The sequence below is a fragment of the Ambystoma mexicanum genome, chromosome 11, assembly GCF_040938575.1.
Source record: "Ambystoma mexicanum isolate Mex_15411 chromosome 11, UKY_AmexF1_1, whole genome shotgun sequence".
NCBI lineage: Eukaryota > Metazoa > Chordata > Amphibia > Caudata > Ambystomatidae > Ambystoma > Ambystoma mexicanum.
In genome coordinates, this window is record NC_090934.1 from 47,334,511 (window position 1) to 47,353,905 (window position 19,395).

General features: G+C 44.6%; 1 non-coding gene across 1 annotated transcript; it reads left to right on the forward strand.

The window, feature by feature from the left end:
• Positions 1-14,905: 14,905 nt before the first annotated feature.
• LOC138505332 (U2 spliceosomal RNA) lies at positions 14,906-15,091 on the forward strand. The gene has a single exon (XR_011280136.1). It is a non-coding gene; the product is annotated as a U2 spliceosomal RNA (small nuclear RNA).
• Positions 15,092-19,395: the final 4,304 nt, after the last annotated feature.

The following is a 19,395-nucleotide window of genomic DNA, read 5'->3' on the forward strand; positions in this document are numbered from 1 at the left end:
CTCCTTCAGTTCCGAAAAAGCCTGAAGACCTTTCTCTTTTCCTCCTCTTTTTTCTCCTCTCTTCTCTGCTAATCCTACAGTAGCGAAACTGATGTCCGGGCCCTTATGTTACCTTGGGGCCCTGACCGCCCAAATCTCTCATCTCGGCCGTTGTCTATTTACTGCACTTACTTAGCTTCACCCTCCCCACGGGAGGTTGCACTTACCTTCTTCTCTTATTAGCACTTCACCCGAGCACTTCTCCATGAGCACCACAGCACCTATCCCTGACCCCCTCCCCTCTGCACTTACACGTTTGGAACACTCACAAGGCACAGTAGGCGTGTCTCCCCTCCCTGTTATTCTCATTATTTGTTTGTACTAATAATTAAATTATTTATCTTTCTGTAATCCATTGTCTACCTTCCCATGTCCTCACCTTGTTGCCCTGTGGGCGCTTGGAAACAGTTCTTGCTAATTGTATAAGCGCCTAACAAGTGACCAAAAAATACATCAAATTGTGGGAATGGGATTGGTGTGATACTGACTGCAAACTAAAGATCTATAAACATTCTCACCATTTAAAACAAAAGCACAAAAATCGCAGATGAGGGGATGAAAAACATGATACGTTTTCCTGTTCACGACTTACAACATATTGAATGAAATTTAGATGTAATCCTCTTATGACCAGGGAACATTTTTATATAAGTGAAAGAGATGATCATTTGCAAGTAATGTGCAGATAATGTAGTATAAACTGAGCCATTTAGTTCTGCATTACCCAGCATTAAATAACCTGCACATTTTGCACTTCAGTGCTTTGTGCATGATTAAAGCTTCAGTAAGAGGGACAACTTTTAGGGAGACTATGCAGCAGGAGATCACTATCCTTGACCCTCGCTGTATGGTGATTTTAACATAGTTTAAATGTAATCACTTTGTATTCCATCGCCATGCAGAACACGCAAAGCAACTAACGAAATGCTGTATAGCTTGACCTAATCATTCATGCTGTCAATCATGTGATAAGTATGAGAATTTGCACAAAGTGGTAGATTGGTGTAGACGATTTTAGTGTTACGTGCTTAGCAGTGAACAGGCTGATAACCCTGTAATTCATACTTGACATACATCGATATGAGAGAGATTGTTAGGAACCTTAGAATTACAATGAGCATGTTCTTTAACTGAGATGAATTGCGATTTTAAAAGTTGAATGTCGACTTTAAGTATATAGATTGTGTGATTTTGTTGTTGAGTATTTTTATATGAATAGCATATTTGTGTAAGGTTTGCTTTTATTAAACCGTGAGCACAATACCAAATAAAATGCAGGGGAATTAAGAGGATTGCACTTCACACATGTTTTAATGAATAGAATTAATTCCCTAAGGATACATTTTGTTGCTCACACATCTGGCCTAAGACTATGGCTCTCGCCAGCTGCATTAAATGCACAATGTCGTCCCAAGTGATGGTACTTGACAATGCACTATGATCCACTGTGACCTCACACTGGTTTAAACAACTAACTATATTTGCAAATAATACTTAGTTTCACAAAGGCAATAACACTTAAAAGTCACAGACAAAATGCGTTTAGATTTGGGTATAATTTTTCACAGTAAAGCGGACTGGGATTTAAATTTGATATTTATAAGGAACACAAAACATTGAGATATTAACCATTATGTCCCTGTTTTTAAATTGCTGCCTTTCATTCCAAGTCCTTCAATCTCCCAGACTTTAACAGGATCAACATAGACAGTTTGGGGATTGGGGTTGATTTACCTTTCAAGATGTAATGTATGGTTTTGGAAAGACCATCAGGGAACCCAGTCATCTGGATGTGATTTCTACAGCAAACTCTCAATTCAAGTGTATTATTTAGATATCAGTCCTCCAAACGATGGCTCATCTTTCTTCTATGGGCAGTTCTGGCCTCCTTCGCTCAATAGACAGATCCATCATCTGGGTAAAGTTATTTCTTATCTATGGGCGTGGCTGAGGAAGCCATGTAAGAGGACGTGTTTTTACTGGAGCTCCTACTGATCCTTCAATCATCCTGCTGTAATTGCATGAAAAATGGTGCATGTGTCTCATAAATTGATGTTTGTGTGTGCGATGCTTCTGGGCATGCTTTGATACAAGCTGGAGCTGATTTGCCAAGAAACTGCGAAGGTAGAAGCTGCAGAAGATCCTGGAGCTCGGATGCAATCATGGAAAAGATGTCTGCCGCCCGTAGAACAAAGGCAGGACGATAGACATGACGGGATTGTGCGCCTGGTTGTAGCCTTGCGATATGCTGCACTGGTGGTACCTGGGACGGAGTACGGCATTGGCAGTGTGGGACGTGTCATCAATTTATATGGAACACTCCAATCAGAGTTTAACAGCTGCATGGATGTGTACATTCAATGCTGAGAAGCCCCTGGATTAACCCAAGATGAGCACAGCGATCACGCTGAGGTGGCTTGGATCGCACTGTGCTACAGTGTTGCATGTGTTCCGAGGCTGGTGCGGATGGACTGGCTCTTCGATACTGCTGCCAGCAAGAGGATCACAACAATATTTCTGTTAAGTGTTGGGAGTTGTGAGGGGGGCGTGGCTTCAGGCTCCGAGTTCTCCCGTGATCCAGACAATAATTTGCAATAGAATTCATGCTTAAAGCCTTTTTATACATTCCCAATGGACGTACATTCGCCTGAAGCGCAGACCAAGCTCTGTGTTTAAGGACGAGGGGCACGCGAGCTGCATCCAGAGAGAATTACCGACAGTTTGCAGAGCCTGGGGGAAGGACCAAGACGGCGACCACTGGAACGGGCTGAGGCAAACTAAACAGATGGATGGCCCAAAGTGACGCAAAGGCAGGCTACATCCACTGCACTGAGGACCACCAATGGGCGTGTGCAGCCCACTTACAGCAATAAGGAGCACCCGCTGACAGGCTGACAGGAGTCACTGAACTGTCCCCCGTAAGGCAAACGGGCTGCACAATAATTAATGCACTAGTCCTGGGCTCTCATCAAGAATTAAGACCAAAATAGTGCACATGGATGTGGACTGAACTTCAAGATGGCGACAGCAACGCAGGTGACAAAGGAAGGCTCTTGCGGTGAAGACAAAGCCCAGAGGGGCAACTTTGATAGAACTAAAAAAGGAGAAAGCACTATGGGGAGGGCTCTAAGACAACGGGAGTAAAGGCAATGCAACCCTGGGCAAGTGAAAGCATGTAAAGGATTGCCCCAACCTGGAGGCACACTGGAGAGACACCCTCTCTGCTATAAACTGCATGAAACCAACTGAAAAGCAGCAGAGAACCTCCACGGGATCCTTCAAAAGGTAGCACGGGCCAGTAGGCCAGCAAAAATAAGGCAGCAGATCATCGCATACGGAGGAACCCCCCTCCTCCCAGAAGGGGGAGATAATAAGCAACCAGGAACTGTCTCACCTGAAGCCTCGAACACCAGCAATAACGGGTCTGTAGTCCACCAGAAGAATTGCAGTGAAATAAGGACATAAGACTCAGAGGGACGAGCCAACAGGCAGGCAGCAGAGATTATGGCGCAAAAGATTGACAAGACCAAGGTAAAGCAACCAATGATGGATATCTTCACTAAACCATCACAATCCCCGGCCACGACAGCACAAGCGAAAAGTGACCCGCAGGACACGTCGGCCCCACCACGGGAGAATCAGTTGATCCTGTAGGCCATCACAGGCATGAAATCCTTGTGGACCACTATGATAGCGGATCTCAAAGCGGCCCTAGAATTCAAGAACGATGCGCTGGGCGTGGATGTTAACCTTCGGCGGCAAGATGTCAGGAAGCTGGTGGAGCGCACAAGTACTCTTGAGAGCTCGGTGAAGAGCAACACAGAAGTCAGCACTACCAACACTGAGGAGGTCCACATACTGAAACAACAAGTACGCAACTTGGAGGACCGGGCGGAAGAGGCAGAACGGCGTGCGAGATGCAAAAACATCTGCGTGGTGGGACTGCCAGAAGGAGAAGAAGGACCAGGCCCCACTGCCTACATCGAAAATGTGCTGATCCCAGAAATTGGGGCTGGCAAGCTCTCCCAGGGTTTGCAGGCGAACGTGCGCACAGAGCCCTAACAAGGAGACCGCAACCGGGACCCCCCCCACGAGCGATCATTGCAAAGATTTTAAATTATAGAAACAGAGGAAAGATCCTGGAAATTTTTCGAAAGGGCGGAACAATAACCTGGGCAACAGCAACTGTCACGGTGTATCCTGACTATACCATGTTGGTGCAGAGACAACGCTTTAGCTATGTTGCAGTGAAGAGGCGACTAAGGGCGCTGGGATTTAAATATATGCTGTTATATCCTGCGAAGCTAAAGGTCTTACACAGGGGCAAAGCACACTTCTTTGATGACCCAGAGGAGGTGACGAACTGGCTGAATACCCAGGGTTGCCCAGATGATGAAAAGGGGCCAGAACGAGGCGGACAGGATAAGTGAACAAAAGCTATACCAGTAACTCGGTTGCGGGAAATGTAATGTAGCCACATAGGTCTGCCAATAATGTGTAGGCACTAGCGATTTAAATTTTCAACATAAGGACTTGTATGGACTGGAATATAGTGGCTCAAACCTTCAACCAAGTATGTTTAATGCGCAATGAACTATTGTTTACTGGGAGTATCATAGTCGGAGCATGACCTACTCCCAATAGTCAGAGTAGTCGGATCGCCAGTAGGGCGATAACCCCCCGCTGTGCACCTAGTATCAGCAGTAGCCAAGAAAGGAGCAAGATGCGGGACAGCCTGAGATCCAGGGATGGAGCTGGGCATCAGGTGGGGATTGGGGGAGGGTAAGAGGGGGGCAGTTGGGGATGGGTTGGGTAGGGGGAGGGGGAAAAGTTGGGGAGTTTGTAGTGGTGTTTTTTGGGGCACAAGCTTACACCCAAGCGCTGAAGCGCCTTTTACAGAGGACAAGGGAGGACAGAGGCGGGACGGGGTATGGATAAGGGATGGGAGACCTCAAGATAATAACCTGGAATGTCAGGGGACTCAACAGCTATCTGAAGAGAAATAAGATCATGTTATACCTCAGGAGGCAAAAAATAGACATAGCATTATTGCAAGAAAAACAAAGGACGATAGAGAAGAAATGGAAGGGGACCACTGTTGGAGCAACGTATTTGGCTTATGCCAGAGGGGTGATCACTTGGGTGGCGTCACACGTTCCCTTTCAGTTAATACAGCCCACAGTAGACCCAGATGGGAGAATGGTGGTGATACGTGGAATGCTGGAGAATAGCACATTTTGTATTATCAACATATATGCTCCAAACCAGGATACAGTGGCCTATTTCAAGACCCTGTACGGTAAAGTTAGTCAGTACTCAGGAGGCACAGTCATATGGGGAGGGGATTTCAACTGTACGCTAGACCCCAGAGTGGACAGATCAGAAAGGAAACTAGACAGGCCTACCCCTTTAGCCAAAACCCTGAGAGCCCTGCTAGGCGATCTTCAGCTAGTAGATTTGTGGAGGCAACACCACCCAGAGGATAGCCATTACTCTGATTACTCCGCCCCACAAAACCTGTATACATGATTAGATTACATGTTTGCCAACATGGAACTTACCGGGGAGATAGTGAGCTCGGAATATAAAGCAAGGGTCTTATCGGACCACTCACCCTTGATCTTAACGTGGCAACATCAATCCCCCAGAGCCAAGATCCCAACCTGGCGGCTTAGGGTTGAGGCACGGCACTGAAGGATACAGGGCTCAGAGAGGTCCTAAGAGAGGAGATAATGGAATATTTCAAAAAGAACACCGGTAGCGTAGAATCAGAAAGCTCCTTGTGGGAGGCATTTAAGTAGTGGTGAGAGGGGCAGCAATATCAAAATCCAAAGGGCTCCAAGGGGGCATAATGAAAGAGCTGCAAAAAACAGAAAGGAAATTAGAAGAAATTATGAGTAAAGGGGGCACCTCACAGGAAAATGCTGAAGCTATGAGCCAATTGCAACAAGAATGCGGGGAACACTGGGAGAGACTATGCAACTTAAACCACAAGAAATATATTGAAAGACAACACGCTGGGGGGGGGTAAGCCGGGTAGGCTGTAGGTATGGCTATACAAACAGGAGATGCCTCGATCAGTGATAAGGGAGATAAGGGAAGTGAGTGGTCAAATAGTGGACGCCCAAGGGAGTGTAAATGAGGGATTCCTTCAATTCTATCAACACCTATACGAAGATGCAGGAGGAGTGGATGATAACGAGATGATGGAGATACTGGAGGACATTGGGCTACCCAAACTGAGTGTTGAAGAGAAAGAGAGCCTAGACGCCCCTATTACATTAGAGGAGCTAGAAATGGTGGTCAGACAATTACCTACTGGCAAAGCCCCAGGAACGGATGGGCTCCCTAGTGAGTTTTATAAAACATATAGGTCGGAGGAGCTCCCCCACTGCTGACAATGTTAAACAAGGCCTTTGAGATAGGGAAACTACCAGAATCCCTGAGAGAAGCAATAATCATCTCGCTTCTCAAACCAAATAAGCCTAGCATAGATTGTGGGTCGTACAGACCGCTGTCCATGTTGAACCAAGATAGTAAAATAGTCATGGCGGTGCTAGCAAAGAGACTCAGACAGGTTATAAACAAATGGATACATCATGATCAGACAGGATATGTTCCGTGTAGGAGTACAGCTGATAACCACAGATGGCTCCATCACGTCATGGAGCAGACTGAAAGAGACGCAAACGAGGTAGCAATTGTCTCACTAGACGCGGTGAAAGCCTTCGATTCAGTGAGGTGGCCATGGCTGATGACGGCCCTGAAGGAATATGGAATGGGGCCTGGGTACTGGAGGTGGGTGAAGCTGTTTTCAGCTCGCCTCTTGCTTGAGTCAAAACGGGAGTGATCATCTTGGACAAATGGCAGCTCAGTAGGTGCAACAAACAGACAGGGCTGCCCATGGTCTCCAATGCTGTATATCCTCGCACTGGAACCCCTAGCGATATATTTGAGGCAACTATATGAAGAGATCGGGGTGCACACTAGGGAGGGGCCGCACCTAATATCAATGTACGCAGACGACATGCTGTTGTATCTGAGGTATCCAGAAGAAAACCTGCAAAACATCCTTGAAGTAATGGAACGATTTGCGTCATTCTCCGGCATTGCGGTCAACCCCAAAAAGTTGTGCATATTCCCCTTAGGCAGACATAAAGGTATTGCGCAGGATAACCTACTGGTACTACAAATACTCTGAGAGACTAGCACGTTCAGATACCTGGGGATTGATATTTACCACGAGATAGAAGAGGAACATATGAAAAAGGGTGGATCAGTAGAAGCACTCCCTAATATTGTATATTTAGAAATTAATTTAATCAATGGTGTAAAGTAATGTCAATACTTTTTTTGAGGTGCGGGGGAGGAAACGTGAACCTGGCACAGGATCACTGCAACAGTATATGTAGAGGAAAAACAAGGATCCAAAAGTAGGAACCCTCCCGTCCCCTGCACTCTATCATAAATCCATCAAAAGATGGTTCAACAAACTTTCAATAGCGTTAGTAATAGTTAAACAATAGTTTTCAGATTAGGTAAATAATAAAGATAAACATTGAGTGATTTCATAAAGGCACCAAAAGGTGGTTTTAATTATAGTCACAATTAGTTAACCATAAAGCCTTAGAGTAAAAAAGCCAAAATGACTGTCTACAAAATACCATGAAAACAATAAGCAATGATAGTCCATGTATACAATTTATGGCTGACGTGTTTCGGGATACACATCCCTTCTTCTTGAGCCTAGTAGATTTGGACTGCGGAACCTAAATAAACATAAAGAGCTGTTTCAATATACAACATGTTCATATATTAGACATTAAACAAAGTAATTATTATTGATCTCACATAGACATTACATGTATTGGTCTATCCAATTGGGTGCAGTTCAAAGACATCTGTAAAGGATGTTAATCAGAGTCATCCCAGCTAGGGGGGTCCCACCCGAGGACAGTGCGCCAGAGAGTGTACATTAATTACATCAGAAGTAATCAAACAAAGTTGCTATTGGTTGCCTATCCGTGACAACGGCCTCCATTGCATATATCAAAGCCATTCAAATAATGGCATGCCTATCAGTTACATCAGCCTCCATTAAATACATCCAAGACATTCAAATGATGGCATACCTTAAGTTTAAATCAAGGTGAAGTATATGTTTTCACTCAGAGCATGGTAAAACCGTATGTTCCAATTCTTTCCGCCGGTCAGTGAAGGAAAAATGCTCTTTTCAAAAGTGCATAGTGCCTAAGGGTCAAACAAGAACAAAGCGATTCTAAAGATTGAATACTAACTTCCCACATAAGAGGTCAACACAATTGTGTGGTTTTTATATAGTTAGCGCTAAAAAGCAGGGCCAATTGTAAAGCCACGGCTTACCTCTAAAGTTGCAAGATCTGACGGGAGAAAACGAGTGTGTTCTCTGCTAGCACGGTGATCTTAAAGTGTCCCAAATTATTTCGCAAACAAAACTGATTGTTCTGTATGGAGAAATAAGGAGACAAGAGAGCTCAATCAGTTCCACAAAGCGGAACTACGGGATCTGTGTCTGCACTGAGTTGGCCCTCTGTAAACACATATTATATTTACCTCTGCAATGGAATCCAAAGGGATACCCGGACACGTGTAGAAAAACAGCCGCATTAACGGATGAACGCTTCCCGAATGCGAGCGCCTCCGAGCAGAAGGATGCGTCCCCCGTGCTGGCTGAGGTGGGTCTACTGGTTACCCTGACAACCCTCGACACAAACAGTAGCCCATCTAGGACTAAGCGTGTGCGTGGTAAACATAGAAGACGTCCTAAGTGAGCACACAATGCAAAAAGTGGCTCTTAAACTGGTGCATATGGGAGCGCCATTTTAAAATGTCCATTGTAATATGGAAAAAGTGACTGCTGCAGCATATAGACAATGTCTGCTCATCAATGTAAAACAATATAAAGGCACGTAAAACACAATGTTGTGTAAAATAAGGAATAAAAAATAATAAGTCCTTCCTGTTGGTCTAAACCAAAACCAAGTGAGTTATATGAATTGACTATGGTAAGTAAGAATGCGCACTACACACTGTGGCCACAGTAGGGATCCCCCGGATGGAACAACACCATTTTAATCTCCATGGTATAGTCCAGATTGAATGTGTATGTCTGGAAAGCGAACTGGCATCCAAGTGGAAAACACCTCAGAAAAGAAACGGACTGCCAATATGCTGTAGATAGAACCCACAACATACTGCAGAGCTTGAGCTTATGAACAGTGGGCCGGTCAACATGGCCCGGACTAATTAGACTTTAACAGTTATTCCACTCTGGATAACAACTAATGACATTTGATATGTCTATTCAGGTAGAAATGTTTAACCTTTAAATCAGTGCAATTAATTAACTAGAGAAAGAATACAGGAGAATTGTAGAGAAAGAAAATCTAGTAAATGGTTTTGAATAGGGAGTGAATTAATTAAGATGTCCTCTACCCCAAGTAGTTTAAACCAGAGGGGGCAGATGAAAAAAGGAAATGAAAAAAGGTATCTTTTTACACTACATAGTGGTGACACCATTATTCTACAAAAGAACAAGGGGTCTACTAAGTTCAGATAAAGCACCTCAGGGAAAATTCCTCATTGAGCCCTTGTGGGTTAAGTGTGTCTAGCTGGTGTATCCAAAATTTCTCCCTACGGGAGAGGATGGATTGGTAGTCTCCCCCTCTATGTGGCTTCTTGACGACCTCCAAAACTTGAAACTTAATCTGGGCCACCGTATGGTGGTGCTCCATGAAATGTCTTGCCAGTAGGTGCACCAGACAGGGCTGCCCATGGTCTCCAATGCTGTATATCCTCGCACTGGAACCCCTAGCGATATATTTGAGGCAACTATATGAAGAGATCGGGGTGCACACTAGGGAGGGGCCGCACCTAATATCAATGTACGCAGACGACATGCTGTTGTATCTGAGGTATCCAGAAGAAAACCTGCAAAACATCCTCGAAGTAATGGAACGATTTGCGTCATTCTCCGGCATTGCGGTCAACCCCAAAAAGTTGTGCATATTCCCCTTAGGCAGACATAAAGGTATTGCGCAGGATAACCTACCGGTACTACAAATACTCTGAGAGACTAGCACGTTCAGATACCTGGGGATAAATATTTACCAGGAGATAGAAGAGGAACATAAACATAACACGGAGAAAGCAGAAGTTAACATTGAAAACAGTATGAAGTTCAGGGCTAAACTCCCCCTGGCTATGATGGGAAGGGTGGCACTGTTGAAAATGGTTGAATTGCCTAGGCTGTTACATTTTTTTTGAATATCCCGTACATGCTGCCCAAACGCTTTTTCAATAAACTAGAGAACCTGTGTAGAGGCTTCATGTGGCACAATACTAGAAATAGGATTGTCCTATGGAAGTTACAAAATGCGTATGAGAGAGGGGGTATAAAAATAACTTTCTTCGAGATATACAATCTGGCCGGGCAACTACAGCACGTGGCCAAATGGTTAGCTGAAGACACAACAGCAGAGTCCAGACTGCTGAGGTCAGAATGCGCACCCTTCTTTCTGAAAGAACTGATATGGCTGCCCAAATCAGAGCTCAAAGGGCGATCGAAGCTGTTAGAATTGGGGTGGAGGACATGGCGCAAGGCATGCCAGGCCATGGGGAACCTGACTCCGTGTTCCCCCCAAGTGCTGCTAGTGGCGCTGAAGGGAGTGGATGCACAACTAAGAAAGACAATACGCAGATACTGGGAACCGGTGGGCATAGCAACACTGGGAGACGTGTGGCGGGATGGGAGGGCACTGAAATTTACAACACTAATGGAAGAAACTGGAGTACACCCTGGGCAGTACATTACCTATACTAGGCTGGTAAGGCAGATAAGAGCCACATGGTCAGAAATAGTACTAGAAGACCAACCAGACTTGGCCATAGAGACAATATATGACATCTCGGAGGGAGGGCATTAGGTATCCCGGATTTATGAACTGGTAATGTCCAGAGTGGGGAAGGAGGTGACCCAGTTGAGACGGGAGTGGGAAGAGGATGCAGGAGAACCCATGCAGGATGGGCAATGGGAAAGAGCACAGAGGTAATACAAGAAGGTGTCCAGAAACACGAGATTACAACAGATCCATCTATATGTTACTCACAGGGCGTACATGACCCCTCAAAAGATAGCCCGATTTAAAAGTACAGAAACACAAATGTGCCCCAAATGTGGGGAAGTAAACGTTGGGATGATGCATATGTTTTGGGCATGTCCTGAGATTCTGAAATTTTGGGGGGAGGTCACTCACCGCCTATCTGAGAAAGGGATCAAGTTAGATGTAGAATCGGTGTGGGCGTGCATGATGGGAGGATTTACCAGACAATGTAAAATGAAGCATGTCTGCAAACATAAGAACCTGGCTTATATTTTGGCCAAACGCAGAATAGCCATGGGGTGGAAAGCGGGTCAGAGACCCAGGATAGAAGTGTGGTGGCATGACCTCCTGAAATGGGCAGAAGCGGAAACAACAGCATGGTATGAAGGGGCCAGTTAGGGGAAGGATGATGAAGTGGGAATGTTGATGGCCTGGAGACAGCTAGTGGCCTCATTAACCGAGTCCACCCGAGCCAGGCCAAATGAACAGGATACCTCCGGGAGCATGGAAGGAGGGGCGCCCATAGAGGAGTAAGACTAGAAGTGCAATGGTTAAGCTTGAGTTATGGGGGGAGGGAATGGAATGGCAGTGGTAAATATATGTTGATGCATATGATGTTTGTACATTTATAACTTTCACTGTCGGGTGTGCTGTGTTGTTTGTAAATTTGGAAAATAATAAAATACGGTAAAAAATGTTTACAAAAAAAGTTTTTTCTTATCTCCAATCTCCAGTTTGTTCCTCTTCTGAATCTTCCTTGCCCAATATTCCATAGTCATCATCGGTCCTATGTGTTTGTCATTATATTTCCTTTTAACCACACCCCTGGACTGTCAGAGGTGTAGTTTTCCAGCCAGCTGACTAGAAAAGGTGGGAATGAATTTGCTATTTTTGAAGGGATAATATCGTTTTTTTACTCTAAGTTCTGCTTAAAATGTGCGAGAACATTTATATTATCAGATTCTGTGAGTACGGGGAACATTTACAGTCTTTGAATGATTGAAGTCTGATCCTTTTTGAAAGGTTTCTGTGCTTTAAGCATTTTTGAGCATTTTTGAGCAATTTGAGTCCCATTTTATTTTACATATTCTGATCGATACTACTTCTAGCTACAAAATGTCCAAATTTGATATCAATCAGATCTTTCTTAGTGATGCACCGATTAATTTCGCGATTACACATTTTAATGTTAGGTTTGTCTCATGTAACTGCATTTCAATTTTCTATTGTGCAATTGAAACTGCCCTCCACCAGAGGGCAGAGATGATACATCAGCTACATTTTCTCTTTCCATGTTAGCACTATCCACAGCAAAAAGTCTCTTGGTGCGCATATTCTCCATGACCTATACCTTCACGAATCCACGGCAGGTGTCTGGTGCTGGACTGAATGTCACTCACCTTTTCTGTTGAACTCTCATGGCTAATGCATTTTTATGAGTTCATGTGAAGTTAAGCATGTGACAGACCTTCTTTGAAGCTGAAGCCTTGTGTCAACTAGTGAATGTCTGAGGTAAATGTATATGCTTATCTCCTTTAAAACCTACTTTGAAGACAATGGAGGAAAATGTCAGGGTGGTCTAAAAGCTATTGGACTGACCATTAGATGTAATAATCTTCTGACTGGCTACAACTGGACAAGAGGCCTTTGAGCGGTTCAGCATGCCCTCCAAGTGAGAACTAAAATGTACAGACAGTGTTTATTCTGTCATTTCATTTCAGGAACTTTGGGTTAAATGCCTTCATTTTTGCAAGGCCAACCTGCTTTTTCAATGTACATGGCACAACAACACAAAACTCAAAAGCATTTTCAGTGCTATTATTATGCCCAAACCCAATATAGTTTGAAATGAATTACATGGCAGAATAAGGAAGCACATTACATATTGCTCCCCGTCCCCTTTAGACTGAACTACAACTTTGCTGTCAGGGCACCATCTTTACACATGCTATCTGTGTTATTAGGACATGAAAAAATATCAAATTCCTGCACATTTTAATTTCATGGCTTGCAGTATTCCCTGAGAAATAACTACTTCAGTTCTGGACCTGCATTTCAAATGCAGAATGGGTCTTTCTTTGAAGTAAATGCATTCCAATGGTCATTTTAATCATATTTCCTTATAATCATGACACCCAGAAAGAGTCAGAAATCTCCAATAATTTACAGAGTCTATGCACATTGTTCCTCTTGCTCTGCCAAGAAGGCCTTTCCGTTGTATTTGTTTTAGGCCTCATCGTTGATAGCTACACAATCTTCTACAGAAGGGAGGAAGAGTGCCAGTGATGCAGCAGGTAGGTTGAGTGCCAGACATGCAGAAGTGAGAGTCAGTGGCAGAGATCGAAGAGGGAGGCTGAATGTTGGAGATGCAGATGGAAGGCTGATTGATGGAGATAATACACGGGTGGGTGGCCAGTGGCAGAGATGCGGGAGGATGGGTGATTGCCAGAGATGTAGGAGGGTGGAGGGTGGCTAAGTGCCAAAGATGTAGGAGAGAGCAAATAATAGAGATGTATGAAGTAGGGCAGGTGCGGGTGATGCAGGTTGAAGGGTAAGTGCCACAGATTCAGGAGGGAGGGTCAGTGGCAAAGGTGTAGGAGGTGGGCGAGTGGCAGAAATGCAGGATGATTGGTGATTGCCAGAGATGAAGAGAAGAAGTGAGGAAGGATGTTGAATGCTGGAGATGCAGGGGAGAGTGTGTGGCAGAAATAAAAGAGGGAGGGTGAATGTCAGACATGCGGGTGGGGGGTGAGTGACATAGCTGTTCAAGGAAGGGGAAATTCTGGGGATGCAGAGTGAGTGCCAAAGATGCAGGATGGAAAGTGAGTGGCAGAGATGCAGGATGAAGGGTGAGTGCCTGAGATGCATTAGGGAGGGTGAGTTGCGGATATGCAGGTGGGAGGGTGAGTGCCAAAGAGACAGATGGAAATGTGAGTATCGGACATGCACGAGGAAGGTTAGTTGCCGGTGATGCAGGAGGCAGGGCGACTGTCAGAGATACAGGCAGGAGAATATATGCCAGATATACAGCTTGGGAGGGTGAGTGAGTGCAGAAAATATGGGAGGGCAGACAACTGGCAGAGATGCAGAAGGGGTGAGTGACAGAGATGTAGGAGAGCGGATGAGTGCCAGAAATGCAGGAAGGTGGCAGATGAAGGAGGGCAGGCAAGTAGCAGAGATGCAGGACAGTGGGTGATTGCCTGAGATGTAGGAGGGAGGATGGAGGTGATTGCCGGGGATGCAAAAGGCAGGGTGAGTGTTGGAGATGCAGAAGCAAGGATGAGTGGCAAAGATGCTGAAGCGAGGGCAAGTGGCAGAGATGCAAGACAGAGGCTGATTGTCAGAGTTGCAGAATTGAGGATGAGTGCTAGAGATACAGGAGGGTGGGCGAGTGACAGAGATGTAGGAGGCTTGGTGATTACCAGAGATGTAGGAGAGGAAGGGAGTGACAGAGATATATGATGGAGGGCAAGTGCTGGGGATGCATAAGTGCGGTTGAGTGGCAAATTGGAAGGCATGGTGGCATGCCAGGAAGGAAGGAGCACCAGAAAGGGGGTGGACCACACTGGTGCCGGGCAGCATGGGATGTCGCTGGCAAGCACCAGGACTCAGGGCAATGGAAGTTGGAGCAAAAGGGTCCCGGGTGGGTATATGAGGAGGGGTGCAAGGTGCTCTCCCTCTCTTTTGCCCCACTCAGCACCGGTGAGCTGCAAAGGCAGCATTTGTCTGCTTCTCACCCTTTTGGCTAAGATTAAGTGTAGTATCTTTTCTTATCAGGAATTGATAATATAGGAACTGGTGATCATTTCTGGCGCATAAGTGGATTCATGCTGAAAAATATTAATATTTTTATAACACTTTACCTAGAATCCACTCTGGTACTCAACTCTTTAAGATGGGGGTCAATGATTGGTTGCTTGCAGCCATAACCCTCTTTCGGAGCAGATATAAGCGAAGAAACCCAGCACATGCCCAAGTTCCTGTGGTTAAATCGACTCTGTGCACATATATGACAATCTTGGGTGCCGACTCTGGACACACAAGCAGATGTGGTTGGTTTCCACTAAGAAATATTCTCCGGCATCATCCACATGAGATCCATAAAAGTACACTACAAAGAGAAAGAGCCCTGATACCTATTGTTCGATTGAATGTAGATGGCAGCGCTAATCCTGGTGACTAGCCTATACCCGTAAAACCCCCTACTCACAATTTATAGACTAAGAGCCGGAGACTGCATACCGTCTGTTCCCATAATAGAGGCCACTGCTGAGACAGAGGAAGGTACCAAACTGGAACAATTGCCATCTGGAGATGGGGAACCAACGACAGAATCAGAGCCCTTTCTGCACAGCTCTTGGAGAGTCGAAGAGGAATCTGGAGACAAGTGTACAGGAGTCCCTTAGGCAAGAATATTGAGAGGGCATCCAACAGCCAGGAAAAGGGAACCCTGGGCACTACAGCAGGAGGTAAACTTTGGGATAAAGCTGTTGGTGCTTCATGACCACAGATCCAATCAAGGGCTTGTCTAGAACAACACAGATGTGCAGGCGGATTGCCATTGATGGGGCAAAATCCTGGGAGGTGGGAAAAGAATCTGCCTGGTGCATCTGCCCAACCATTCTTCTTCCCCGGAAAGTAAAAGGCAGTCAGGGGTAGGCGGTGAGACTCATAACCCCAAGACTCTTCTGGTAAGCGAGATCAACCAGATTCCTACATCGAGTTCCGCTTCCATGGCTCACGGGTGTTTTTGCAACCATATGGTCCATGCATACATGAAACACCTGACTCTGGAAATCTCTCTTGCATGCACACTGAGCACTGGGGAGGATCCAAATCCATCCCTTTGAAATGTATGGCACCTGCCAAGCACCACTGAATTAGAATTGGACCGATGTATTCCAGAGAATCTGAAGTCCAATACTGCACTGTAACGGTTTTATAGCACGGCACACTCCAGGCAGGGACTCCTAACCCTGACAATGAATGTGGCACACAAAAGAAATGTTTTCTATCTTTAATCAACCACATGTTCTTTTATTTGAGTAGGCCCCCAACCCATCTAGCACCCAACCATCACAAATACCCGGTGTCACAGTGGACGAGAAACCAGGCTGATGTGTATCAATATGATATTTTGTAATTTTATGGTTCAATGAAAATAAAAGCAAAATCAAACAATTGGACAGCAGCCGCCAATGTTGTGGCAATACAAATACAAATATTTCTTCAACACATCCCACAATTTACCTGGATTTTTTATGGCAAAACAAGAAAAAATATTTTAAAGCATGTAATGGTACTAAGGTTAAGCACTCCCCCCTGCAACACTCACCCCCAAATATATGCTAACTTAATACTTTTTGGATGGAAGGCAGTGGCAAGGAGGCAGGATAAAGAGGGAAACATTGGATTTAGAATTCAGCCCACCACCCCAAAATGGAAGGCCTGAAAAGAAAATGAAACCCTGATTTATTAGCAAAACGGCATAATCGGATTTTACTTGTTACTTGCACAGCAACTTACAACCGCGGTAGAACAGCTGGAGAAGAAATTTGTGTTACTACACCCGAGAGATAAGGAAGCTTACAGACTACTAAGCAGGGTACCAAGGCAACATGATTACAAGGTAAGACAATCGATTTTGGGACAGGAAACAAATGCAAAAGAAAAACACACGCGGCAGAATGGAAATTCGTTTTTTTACAAGGGACTTGTGAAGACAGGCAGCCACGGAAAGGACTTTGCTGTCAAAATCAGAAATCGGTTTGAACGAGAAGGACAAAGGCACATAAAAGATATGTTCCGACAGAAAGGGATGGTTCTCAATGGGACTATGGTTTGGGTTTTTCTATGGGACAGATGCAAAATCGGAATTCATGGGAATACATAGTACATGGGCAAATTCTGTTTTTGTTACTCAGAGACGGATTCTTTTGAGGCTATATTTACAGTTATTAAAGAAAAGCACTTGGCATGAAGTGGTTAATTTAGAATTTAAGCCAACTGACACTGTGAATCTCTTTATAGGGGAATTAATTAATTTACTTGAAAATAATGCTAAGGATTTATACAGACAACTGAAAGATTTATAACAGGAATACACTAACATACACAGGCTGATACAGATTCGTCTATGAAAAGGTGAAAGGATTATACTGGCAATTTGGGACTTTAAATGGGATTTTCTATGGGATGCATGATTCAAAAGAGAGGGATATGCAGTTTGGGACTGGGGTTATTTGCTACTTACAATGTAAGCTTGAGTTTGGGATTCTGGAAAGCCAGCGAGGTTTCTGGTCACTCTGGACAGCTAGGGCAAGGCGTCTGGTCACTCTGGACAGCTAGGCCAAGGAATCTGGTCACTCTGGACAGCTAGCCAAGGCCTGGTCACTGCACTCTCTTGGATGGGATCAGCTGCCTCCTCTCCTTTCTCCCTGGATTCTTGTGTGTGTCTGGATCTGAAATCTGTGTATCTTGCTGTAGATGGGTTAGATCCCTTGTGTCTCTCTGTGTCCCTCTTAGATAGCCCAAATGACATCATCTATTTTACACTCCGGGGGGAATTACTCCTATTCTGGGATAGGACAGCCTCTCACTCCTCTCTCCTCCCCCTGGCCCTATTGGTTCAGGGGAAAGGACGTCATTTTTCTGTTTGCATTTACGACCTTTCTTTGTCTCTCAAGTCTACTTTTTAACAAAAATGAGTTATGGATCAAAACTTCAGACTCATACTCACCAACGCCATAGGAAGTAGATAGGTGGATTCAATTGGTCACCGAGAATTGGACAAACCGATCTCTGGGTCTGTGTGAGGTAGCATCACCCTTTGGGACATTTTTGCCCTTTTCATAAAATGCATTGTAGTTAAAATTCTGCCAGTGAGTACACATGTTTATAATTACATTCTCCATCTTTCCACCTAGTTTCATATTTGTCCCATTTATAATTCAGCTAGAAATGTGCCTTTCCTGGCCATTTCATTTCACAAAGTGCTAGAAACATGCACTTGTGGTCTCTTTACCTTAGTCTAAAAATCAAATGGAAAACTAGCATAATACAAAATTACTACTTATTCAGGGTGTTGGGAACCATTTCTTAAATTGAAGAAGTCCTTTAATGTCAATGGGGAGCATTTGCCACATATGGGGGTGGTGCTGCAGACCCCGACAGCAAACTGTCTCCTCCTGGCTCGGCTTGCAACAAAGGACTTTTATGATACCCTTTGAAATTTGACAGTTCCTCTTTCAGAGTGGGTGCTGGAGGAAATCACACTTCTTGGACCCGCAGTAGCCACACTGGCTTCCTTTGTCCCCTCTTCCAGTAATGCCTGCTATTCTGGTAGAACAGAGAATCCTCACACTCTCGGCCACCTCACATGCCATTGTGTTAGTCCAAAAATAGGAGGCTACTGCAAATAAAATGAAAACACACCAGTCACGGGGAACAAATATATAAACAACAGTTTATTTGCACTCGAGTGGTCTCAGATTTTGCAATACATGTATACAGGCATAGGATAAGGGAGCTAAAACCTGGGGGAGTAGATGCATTTTATACACATTGGAATACCATGATGAATTTGGACTAGTTCATCACGTGATGATGGCTCGTGACCTATAGACCTACAGACGTGGGCATTTTACCATGGCAACACATGCTAGAATACTCGAAGTTACTTTGCAGACAATTTACTGTCTGGGAAGCAGAGCGAAGAGGAGTGTAGGAGTATATTGTGTTCTCAAGCACAAGGTAACATTCCTTGCACTACTTTATCTGTGTTATTCCTAGACTAAAGGTCAGTCTGTATTCAACTTAGTAGCTCGATCCTTCAGAACAACATATGCTGTGAATTGTATTTCACTTTAATTGTCTGGATGCACATTCACAATTAGCTGTAGGAAAGCAGAATAAGTGAAAGGCGAAAGGATGGCACCTAATTTACAGATTAGCTACGTTCATGCCAGTACTTCAAGCCTCTCAGACAGAAGATAAACAATGCGTTCAGCAGTTTTAACATTCCTCTTTCAGGAGCATGTTTTAGCAAAGCTTCCGAAGCAGTGGTTTTGTGAGTTCTCACTGTGTTCAGAAAGAAAACTTAAAAATTAGTGCAAAGCAGCCAAGATGGCATTTTCGGAGACCATGATGGCGTGGTTCAATGTGTACAGGCTTAGTCCAACATTATAATGCAAAATACATATGCTTTTACAAACAC